Genomic DNA, 12,305 nt, shown 5'->3' on the forward strand with positions numbered 1-12,305 from the left:
ATCAGTGCCGGAATCACAGGTATGGTCTATTTCACAAGGAGATCTTTAAAGCGTTCCGAAACCACTCCCAATGTAACAGTTTCTTAGCTCCTCCTCATTTACCAGGTGTGTACCTCATCACGCAGCATTTCCTGGCAGGCTGCATACTTACGGGTACGAAGTAGGCAGGACACCGCTCCGGGGTTCAAAGTGGCTTTATTGAATCAATTGATGCTTGCAAAGAAGTCCGTGAAACGCTAACAGTTTCTTAGCTCCTCCTCATTTACCAGGTGTGTACACACCTGGTAAATGAGGAGGAGCTAAGAAACTGTTACATTGGGAGTAGTTTCGGAACGCTTTAAAGATCTCCTTGTGAAATAGACCATACCTGTGATTCCGGCACTGATGAAAGCCATCCCGGCTAGAAACGCGTCTGCCTTAGCGTTTCACGGACTTCTTTGCACACATCAATTGATTCAATAAAGCCACTTTGAACCCCGGAGCGGTGTCCTGCCTACTTCATACCCGTAAGTGAGCACTTGGTGGTGATGGTTAGCCGGTATTGTCAACACCGGCAAAAGACACGCCCTCTCGTTCAGGCGCTCTGCGAGAGTTGACAAACTTTGGTATGGCCCAATGATATTGCAACGCAGAGCCCCCCCAAGCTGGTAATTGCCATGGAGCAATATCGTTTTACAAGGGGAGAGAGGAGGAGTAACTGTACTACCTGATTAAGGGGATACGAGTGGTATGAACCGGATATTTTCACCATGGCTAGCTGCGGCGGAATATGTGAATATCGCCGAGTTTGGGGACACCACTGTGTCGTTTGGATTCTCGTTATCACCTGATAATGTTTCCACGATAAACTACATGATCCAGCATGCAGCCTGCCAGGAAACGCTGCGTGATGAGGTACACACCTGGTAAATGAGGAGGAGCTAAGAAACTGTTACATTGGGAGTGGTTTCGGAACGCTTTAAAGATCTCCTTGTGAAAAAGACCATACCTGTGATTCCGGCACTGATGAAAGCCGTCCCGGCTAGAAACGCGTCTGCCTTAGCGTTTCACGGACTTCTTTGCACGCATCAATTGATTCAATAAAGCCACTTTGAACCCCGGAGCGGTGTCCTGCCTACTTCGTACCCGTAAGTGAGCACTTGGTGGTGATGGTTAGCCGGTATTGTCAACACCGGCAAAAGACACGCCCTCTCGTTCAGGCGCTCTGCGAGAGTTGACAAACTTTGGTATGGCGCAATGACATTGCAACGCAGAGCCCCCCCAAGCTGGTAATTGCCATGGAGCAGTATCGTTTTACAAGGGGAGAGAGGAGGAGTAACTGTACTACCTGATTAAGGGGATACGAGTGGTATGAACCGGATATTTTCACCATATATATATATATATATATATTCACTGAAAAAACCATAGGTTTCACACACGTTATAGTTAGGAAATAGCATTTAAAAAACCTTGCTAATTCACTGAAAAAACCATAGGTTTCACACATGTTATAGTTAGCTGGACATTTTACTGATAAAAAACCAATGAAATTCCCCCGTTATAGTTACTGTAGGCAACTATAACTCACGCGACCGCAATCCTCTGCTGATGCTAATACTGTATTTAGACACTTATTTGCCCATATCTTCTTCCATTAAATTTTAGCTATACATATATTACAAATATTTTTTTTTCATAAAGACACATATGTCATCAGCAGAGGATTACGGTCGCGTGAGTTATAGTTGCCTACAGTAACTATAACGGGGGAATTTCATTGGTTTTTTATCAGTAAAATGTCCAGCTAACTATAACATGTGTGAAACCTATGGTTTTTTCAGTGAATTAGCAAGGTTTTTTAAATGCTATTTCCTAACTATAACGTGTGTGAAACCTATGGTTTTTTCAGTGAATTTGTACGGTTTTTTAAATGCTAAGTTACTTTACGCCATTTGTGGCGTGCGCGCCCACTTAACGCAGTTCGTTCCGTGCACGGTTTTTATCAACTTTAATAAGCCCTGTACATTTGGTGGCCTTCGGCCACCAAAAGCACAGGGGGTGAGGTCAATGTGGATAGTGTTTTTTTTATTTCGATTTTATAATTTCATGTTGCCAAAATTACGTTTTTTTTCTCTATTAATAAGCCCTGCACATTTGGTGGCCTGCGTCCACCAAAAGCACAGGGGGTGGGGTAAGTGTGGATAGTGTTTTTTTTATTTTTATTTTTTTACCGTAAGCTTACGGTAAGCTTACGGTAAGCGTACGGTAAGCGTACGGTAAGCGTACCCCGCGAAATTGCCGAAAAAAAAAAAAAAACGTTTTTGCTCTTGGGGGATGTTTGGGGACTCCCTCAACATGACTATGTGGGAGGGAGTTGTCAAAACAGCCCCGTAACATGTTTTTGGCCATCATGTTTGATAAACAACACTCAGTGCGAGAGACAAAATGGCGGACGCCGCTTCCTGGTTTCGGCCGATTCGAATGTTTACTAAGATGTAAGAGCCAATCAGAATCGCGCTCGCGCACGCCACCGTAAGCTTACGGTAAGCGTACGGTAAGCGTACGGTAAGCGTACCGTAAGCGGGCTCAGATATATATATTGATTTAAAGGCTATTTTCTCAGAATCTACTGAACAGATTTACACCAAACCTACAAAAGGCACTTCCTTGACCTAGGGACTACCTCTCTGCCAAATTTCTAGTAATTCTGTTCAGCCGTTCGGGCTGTAGCTCGTTCTAAAGGTCCTATGGAAAAATGCATGGGAAAAACGCGTTTTGGGACCCCCCTTTTATCTCAGCCCCCGCTTGACGAATCCCCCCGAGACTTTCAGGGTAGGAGCGGAGCGTAGCGCCCCACCTATTTTGAGAAATTCGCGAGGATTCGTCGACCGGCGCCAAAGTTATTCAAAATAGAATGTTGAGGTTTTCCTATGGAAACGTGGTCCTAACTATAACTACCTACTGGCGACCGCCAGTAGGTAATATATATATATATATATATATTCACTGAAAAAACCAAAGGTTTCACACACGTTATAGTTAGGAATTAGCATTTAAAAAACCTTGCAAATTCACTGAAAAAACCATAGGTTTCACACATGTTATAGTTAGCTGGACATTTCACTTGTGAAAAACCAATGAAATTCCCCCGTTATAGTTAGTTCAGCTAACTATAACTCGCGCCCCCGCAATGCACTGCTGATGACGTCACATATGACATCACTCATGACATGGTCAGTGACATCACTCATGACATCACTGATGACATCTCAAATGACATCACTGATGACATCATCCAGTGAATGTGTATTTTTCTGAAAATTAAATATGTTTTATATATGTATATCTCAAGGACGATGGAAGAATAAATGGGTATATAAGTGTCTAAATGGATGATTTGTTTTTGAAAAATTGATTGTATAACTGACTGATTAAGTGTATCTTAGTGAATACATGGCTTAGTGAGTAATGTTTAAATATGTAAATATCTTTATCAGTCTCTCACTTTGTGTATAAGTGGCTGCATGGGTTGGAGAGTAGCTACATGGGTGTTTATATAGGTTATTAGTTGGTTTTTTTAGTATCAGTGTGAGTGTGTGTATGGTTCGGTGGGGGTATTATGTACTGCATAGGTACATGAATGAGTGACTCACTGTTTGTATGTGTTGAAGACAGCATGTCTGCAGGACTGTATGGGTGGATGAGTGTGTGCATGGGTGTGTTAGTGAGTGAATGACTGTCTCAATAGTGTCTCTATGAGTAACTACATATTTTTTAAACTAGTATATGTGACTATTGGTGTATATAACTGAGTATATGTGAGAGTGAGAGATTGAAAGAGTTCCTGTATGAATAAATATGTGTTTAAATAAGTGATTGTTTAAAAGACTAAGTATGTGTAAGTTCCCGTAGAAGTAAGTGTGGTGGTGTGTGTATAAATGTATATGCAAGTAAATGTATGTTTGTTTCTTTATTTTCATGAGTGACTATGTGTGTCAGTAACTCTGTGGATGTGAGGCATTGTGTAACAGGATGTATAGGTGTATGAGTACATATGATGAGTGAGTACATGTATGAGTGACTGTACAGGACTGTTGGTGAATGAGTGGATGTGTATGTGGATCTTAGAATTACTGAAGAGGTTGTTGTAACTGGTATTGGTGTGTCCATTTTTTTGAAAACTTTAGTCTCTATTTTTGAATGTTTGTATCAAAGGTTATATTAGGGTGAGAGGAGGTCTGACACTCTGTCACAAGGATGATGTCATCAGTGATGTCATTTGAGATGTCATCAGTGATGTCATGAGTGATGTCACTGACCATGTCATGAGTGATGTAATATGTGACGTCATCAGCAGTGCATTGCGGGGGCGCGAGTTATAGTTAGCTGAACTAACTATAACGGGGGAATTTCATTGGTTTTTCACGAGTGAAATGTCCAGCTAACTATAACATGTGTGAAACCTATGGTTTTTTCAGTGAATTTGCAAGGTTTTTTAAATGCTAATTCCTAACTATAACGTGTGTGAAACCTTTGGTTTTTTCAGTGAATTTGTACGGTTTTTTAAATGCTAATTTTTGAATTATTGAATTAAAAAAAAAAATGTTATATTAAAAATAAAATTCCTATGTATTCATTTATATATTATCTGTATCTTTTTATTTGTTTTTGCTTTTTTAAAAAAATTTCAATTAAGATAAAGTTGAACAGTTTTTTTAATTTTTGCAATTAATTTTTCTCCACTTTTTTTTTTTTATATAAATTCTTGGGGTGCGCGCTCTGAGCGCGCTCCTAGTGCAATTTCGTAAGTTTTTTATGAATACCGTCGTACGTTATTTACGTACGCATATATACGTCATAGTGCGCGCTGGGAGCGCGCACCCAGTACGTATGCGTACGTACGTACGCATGCGTGCGTGCGTGCGTCCTACGCGCTCCGCGCGGTTTACTTCTGCAAACGCTAAAATTACGCGCAATAACGGTCGCGTATACGCGTGTTCAACGTATGCGCTACGTACGCGCATATGACGTATGCACAAGCGCTCCTACGCGCTCGCGCATACGTAATCACGAGGTACGCGCTCGGAGCTTGCGCAGTGCGCGCACCTCGGGTATATGCATAATAAAACAGCACTTCTTATTGGTTATCATTACTTTCAGTTTCTGATTGTTTCAACACCACACCCAATCCCCTCATGGCAAGTCATGTGATCAAGAATCATCACTTTTGATTGGTTTGAAGTACTTTCAGTTCCAGATTCTTCCCAACCACACCTACTCCCCTCATTATTAGTTCTGATTCGTTTGGAGAAGGAGCTATTCTGTTGTTGAGATGCTGAACAGCAACCATCTTCAGACAGTGACCAGGACACTCTTGAGAGGCAGAGGAGCAGGAAGCAAAAAGACAGCTTTATATGGCAGTTTTTCACTTTTCCAGAGGGACAAAAAAAGGTAAATGCACCTAAAGTTACATGTGTACTTTGTCAAAAAATCTTGTCACGTGGGAATCCTAACAAGAAATATTCTTTTAGCATTCACACTATGTTGAGGCATGTTGACAAAATGCATCCAGTGACTTTTTGTCGAGCTTCTGGAGCAAACCCTCCACCTGCTCAACCGACGACATCTGCAGCAGCTCAGCCGAGCACATCTTCGGCAGCTCAGCCGAGCACTTCTTCTGCAGTGGTGCCTTTGCCTTCTTCCACACCTCGTTTTGGACCACCTTGTTTTGCTAGGTTGTCCACACGCTGCACTGATTGCGGTAAACTTATTTCTGTGTGTGAGACCAGTCTTGATCTCATTCAGAGAAAATTTGATGCCCATGAGTGCAGTAGGCCATAGATGTTTTTTCTTTTTTTTCGTTTTTCTCTTCCTGTTTCCCTCCATTAACTCAAGGGCTCTTTTAAGAGCCACTTATAAACTAAACCCCCAACATTTTTTGGGGGGGATTTTTAAAAAAAAAAAATTTTGGGGTGCGCGCACCCTGCGCGCACCCAAGGGTTTTTAAAAAAAATTTTTTTGTTTGTTTTTTTTAATTTAATGTACAAAAAGAGGTGAAGAAATGGAAGCATGAAAAGGGAGGATTGAGTAATACTAATATTTTTAACTTATTTTTTTACAAAAATAAATTTTTTAGAAACTTTTTTTTTTTAAAGTATTTTGCAAGGGAACAGATTTTTTTTTTTATTTTTTCTTTCCAGTTCTGCAAAAAAAGAAAAAAAGTATTAATATTCAATCATACATTACAAAAAGCATTACATGTTTTTACATATTTTACAAAGCAATTTTTTGCCCTTTTTTTGCTGTTTTCAGAATTTTTTATTTTTCACTTAAAATAGTGAAAACAATTGTATTCATCATTTAACAGCGGGCAAAAAAAAAACAATCTGAAAGATTGCTTAAAAAAAGCCCTAAAACTTTCCTCACTAAAATATACCTTGTTAGAAATTTTACATATATATTACAAGTACTTCTCTAGATGAATAAAAAATTTCTAGACAAACCGTCTTTAAACCTTGTCGCAAAAGCACACATGCCAAAATAATTTCTGTCAAAGGAGTCCACAATTGTTTTTATTACTTTTCCTTTAGGCCAAATAGTAATTTTAAAATCCTTTTTAAGTGATATCTTCAATTATAATCCTTTAAAAATACAAAAAATGCTTTGTTCAGATGCAGTTTTTAGTTTTCAAAATTTAGATTTCAGAAAAATTAAATAAGAATTGGGTAAATCATAAGGCAAACTTTGCTTGAAAATCAATTGGGAATCATAACACAGTGTCCAGCCTTTTTCACATTTAAGATAAACTGTGTAATGCCCAGAAGTTACAGTAGATCCTTCATGAAAAATTATTGCAACTGTAACAAAAGTTTTTCCAGAAATTGATAATTGCTGTCCTGTAAACTTCTTTATTAAAGTTTCCAATTTTGAACCATCAGCTCTACAACGTTGCATCATTAAAATTACGTACTGACCATATTTCTGTAAAAATAATGTGGAAAACATGTCTGATTTACATTCAGAACATTCCATGTTGTGATTGGCATCTTTAACTACTACATGTGTTCATACAGTTTTCACAGCAATGTTCCCATTTGTAAGAGACACCAAATAAGTTTTCTACTTCTACTCCTTCATCTTCTAGTACACTCAAAATATATATTAAGAATTCCTGTGCATCTTGCTGGACATTTTCTTTAAACTGTGTAGAACCACAACATACATCTAAAAGATTTCTAACATCAGAAGCACTTTCTATTTCAGTTTTATCAGTACTCAGCTTCTCAAAAAGGAGGCTCAGCAGAGAACACAATCTTTGTCCATGATTTACTATTATCTGTTCTAGCAACTTTTCAAGATAAAATACAACATTCAGCACTACATTTGCATAGCAGTTGACACCAGGGCTATTTTCAAAATGGCAACCAACAACCTCTTCAACACTGTCCTTTTTCTTTTTCCTTGCTATCACATCACTGTCCTTTTTTTTTTTCCAATTCCAAAAATTCTTTATTTCGGTCATATAGACCATAAAAGACACAATAAAAACATTACAGACAATAAAACATTATTAAAATACATTTGAATAAAAACGACTCTCCCAGCGAGGAATGAGTTAAAATTACATTTAGAAGAATCTTTAAAAAAAAAAAATTCAAGGAGCTTCAGACAATTTTTTTCCTTCTAATCAACCAAATGGCCATAAGAAATTTGGAAACAGCAAACACAATGTGGCCCAGGGTACTAGTTTTCAAAATCCTGTATGCTTGTGCATACTCTCTGAATTCCAGGTTCTTACAGATTGGCGCTATCCAGTATTTTCTGGGCCTTTGGTATGCAGGGCACACAAACAAAATATGGGGGTCATCTTCCACATGGTTATTACAGCAGGGACATATTTTGTCGCCCCCATTTGACCACTTCGAAGTGTATGAATTAATAGGTAGTGTGCTATACCTCCACTGAACATACAATTTCCTTGCCAGGATGGGAAAGATAAAATCCATAAAAGGTTCGAAAACGTAAGAATTTTTGGATTCTAAAAATTGCAAAGTTAAGGTGCCACTATTTTGAGCAGCCGTCAAATGTGCAAGGGACCTGGCTTTATAGATTTGTGCCAGAACCTTGCGCGAGATTGCACGGCAGCCTCGTGCAGGGTCCTCCCACAGGACACGGAGGTTAATGGCAGACAGCTCGTTTTCCACAAAGGTGAGCCAGGGGATTTTACCGCTAGAGTTTAAGCTCATGACATGGGTAAGATCCTCCCTATAATGATGGAGTTCGTCCGTAGACCAGAGCCTGTGCCAGAACTTCACTGGCTTTGACACAAGCTCCTCTGCGATAGGGGGGAGACCCATGTCCATTCTCAAAGGCTGGAGTGGCGTGGCACTTGGAAGGGCTAGAAGGCGCCTTAGAAAGCTATTTTCCACTATTGATAGGCCCTTCACCGTTTTATGTCCCCATAGCTCACTGCCATACATGGCCGCTGCCTTGGCCTGGGTCTTATAGGTTTCAAGGGCCGGGCTTATGGGCTTGAAGGAAGAAGTGTTAGCCACTTTCAAGATTGCACCCGAGAGTTGGGATAGTTTAGCCTTGGATCATACTATCTGTCGGTCCCATGCCAAGTTTTCCTGCAATGTAACCCCCAGATATATGAAGGTGGAGACCCTCTCAAGGCTAGCGGTCCCCAGGGTAGGATTAGGCCTAGTTTTAGTTGGTGGGTTAAAGATCATAAACTTGGTCTTTTCTGTATTCACCTCCAACCCATGCTGATGGCAGAAGAGACCAAAACCATCCAGGATCCTCTGGATCCCCATTGGCGATTTTGAAAGGAGGAGGGTATCATCGGCAAACATGATTGCCGGTACCCTCCTACCTGCCAAACAGGGGGCGTCGTTGTCCTTGACGTTTTCCAGATGTGAGATGACATTATTGATGAATAAACAAAACAGGGTCGGTGCCAAGACACAACCCTGCCTCACACCTCGGCACACAGGAAACCTGGATGAGAGACTACCATCCTTCCCACACCTAACTTGCGCATAGTTGTTCTCATGCAGCCTGACCAAGATGTTAAGTAGCTGGGGGGGAATGCCTAACTTTTCCAACACCTCCCAGAGTTTCCTGCGCGGGACTAGGTCAAAGGCTGACCTCAGATCCACGAAGACCATGTACAATCTCCCGCCCTCGATCCTCACCGTCTTCCAGTAGAGGAGAACTAGGCGGAAGATCTGGTCCATGGTCGATGTGTTTCTCCTGAAGCCAGCCTGCAAGGGACTCAAGATGTCATTTTCCTCGACCCAGTCTAAAAGGTGGTTCAGAATGAGGCGCGCAAAAAGCTTTTGGGGCACATCTATCAGGCTGATAGGCCTGTAATTTGCAGGACTCAAGGGGGACCCTTTCTTATAAATCGGAACTATTTCAGCCCCTAACCAAGAGAAAGGGATCGCCATACCTCCCAAAATGGCATTGAAAAGGACTAGAAAGTACGGAGCCCAAATGTCAGGGTGATATCTGAACAAATCACCGGGTAACTTGTCCAGCCCTGGTGCCTTCCCCAGCGCTAAGCCCTCCAGTGCCAGCTTCACCTCCCCCAAAGAAAATTCCAAGGCCACATATGGCAAGCAGGGGGACTCTACCATCATCCCTTCCGGCCAGAAAGTGGATTCTTGATATAGAGACCCAAAATGAGCCTCCCAAACAGAGGGGGCAATATTGGGTTCTACTGCAGACAACAAATCCCCTGTTCCATTGTTTACAAGAGCCCAAAATTTTCTAAAATCTTTAAGATTTGAGGGCTCCAGACAGGTCATGCCAGTGATTCCAATCCCACTCTGCCCTTGCGTTGGCCAGTGCTACCTTGTACTCCCTCCTAAGGGCAGCGATCTTCACCTTATCACTACCATCTTTAATTGCAGAAAGAAGCTCAGACTTAGTTTTCCTACAGATGGAGGTGTACCAAGACGGAGCACAAGTCTTTTTCCTTCTAATAGGCAGGGCCGGGTTGAAGACATCTGCGAGGTCCCTTACTAGGGCCTGGTGAATGCCAGATAGTCTCTCATTATAATCTGCGGGTCTAGGTTGGTTGATGAGGGCGTCCACCTCCTGGAACCTAGGGAGTGCTATACCATAGAGGTTTGTTAAAGCTTCTTCTTTCTCAACTAGCTTCCCCCATTTCACTCGACGCCTGCTTGTGGTGAGTAATATGTCTCCCTGATCAGTTACAAGATCGGTAGTTGGCGTCCCTAAGGCAGGGGCTGGGTGCTGGATCTCCAAGGAAAGGGCATTATGGTCACTGTCTATCCTTGGGATCACTCTAAAATCTAAAACTTTAGGCCACAGGGAAATATCTATAAAAATGTAGTCCAGCCTTGACTCATGGCCCTTTTTGTTGAAGGTGCACACCGAAGGAGTGTCAGAAGGGGTGCGCCCATTACACGCCCTTAGTGCAAAATTCAGGGTGAGAGAAGTAAGTTGTACTGCCAACGGGGACCAAACTTTGGGGTGAGGTGATGAAGAAGGAGGGACTCCCCAATGGTCATCCTCGGCAGTAAAAACACCCTCCATTAAGCCCTCCAGGGGTTCAAAGTGGCAATTGAAGTCTCCTCCAATCACTATTTTCAGGTTGCCTGTCAATTGCCCTAGAAAAGATGAGAGATCAGCCAGAGTGGGAGATTCTTTGCCCACAGCGACAGGTCGAGAGTAGACATTAACAATAGCCCACGTGCTTTTGTCAGGCCAACTGAGGAGCACACACTGAATGTCCGGTGAAAGTGTATCCATACCAACCACCTGACACCCAATGTGGCTCGCCACCCAGATTGCCAAACCTCCCGAGGGTCTCCCTCTCCCATTCGATCTTGCCGGGATTTCATAAATGTCATATCCCCTCCTACCCTGAGGCGCCCTAGCCCATGTCTCTTGAAAGAGGAGTATGTCACCTTTACTAACCAAAGTTTCCCACTCTGGGGTATTCACCTTACTAGAGATGCCAGCTACATTCCAGGACAAGATGGTCAAACCTGGGCCTTGGGATTGGGGACCGACTTCACTAAGTGCAGACGGGATGTCGAATGCAGAATCACCCAAGTCACCCAAGCCAATGGTAATGGGCGGCCGAATGGGTAATTCAACAAGCTCCACCAATTGCATTGCAGCAGCAGATAATGTATTTGGTGGATCCTCATCTAACACTTGAGTGCTTCCCAATATGGTCCCTCCGTCTTTTGCAGGGGCCAGGGACCTTTTTTTATTTACGGGAACGGATGTACCTTCCCCCCTGAATGAAGACCCATAGGCAGAAATTATCGGGTGTTGCGGAATGACCCCCCTTATTGGTCAATCTACTAGGTCCAGACAGGAGAATCTATTCTGAAGGACAAGATTACCATGGACAGGCAATGAATTATACTTCGGTCTGTACCGTGAACCGTCTACGGCAAAGCCCACTCTAGTCCAACTCTGTTCCCTCCCCACTCCTAAATTGGAAACATTTGGATAGAAATGCGAGAGAGACACTACGTCTATGTTGGATTTATCCGGCCTTACCAGCCAGTTGCAAATGTAAGGAGCAACTAGTGGGCTTTTAAAGCTAATTATGATACAGTCCTCTGCCCTATTTTTGGGGGTAGTTCCAATCCATGGGATCCTTCTGACCATCAGCACATCACCTTTGATATTAGAAGGGAGAGGCCTGTTAATATTCAGCCAGCTAATTACTTTATTACGAAGTGAGTCCTGTGGCTCTCTGATATCACCAGTGAGCTCAGGAACTCCCACCATAATCGCTGTGTAAGGCACAGCCTCGGGGGGCAAATTAACCGCCCTACGTCTACTATTAGGACTCATGGGGCGATCAGTAAAATCATTATTGGCTCGCCCCCCACTCGTTGGGAGGGATGGTGTTGGTTGTTTAGATCTTCTAGGTGCCAGAACAGGGGGCCTAGACAGTTGTAAGGGGAGCAATGGGGGAGCATAGTTACTTGTAACACTATCTTGTGCCCCAACCGGGACCTGTATGCTTATTCCAGCAGTAGACGGTCCAAACCCTGCAGAATCCAGGGGAGCCGTCTGTGCACCTGGACCCAACCCCCTGCTAGGACTGATCCTATTATGTGCATCTTCTAAAGCCTTAAGTCTATCAACTATGGAATCCAATTTTGCAGACAGAGGCTCCAACATGCTCCTAAGGATAGCCTCTGTTGCATTTGGAGGATTTCCTCCGAATACGAACGGGCCAGAACACCCAGGAACCACTTTGGCTAATGGCGGATCTGAATGATCACAGCCAATTCCTGGGGAGATAACCACGGGAGAAGCCGGAA

Source organism: Triturus cristatus, chromosome 10, assembly GCF_964204655.1.
Source record: "Triturus cristatus chromosome 10, aTriCri1.1, whole genome shotgun sequence".
Lineage (NCBI taxonomy): Eukaryota > Metazoa > Chordata > Amphibia > Caudata > Salamandridae > Triturus > Triturus cristatus.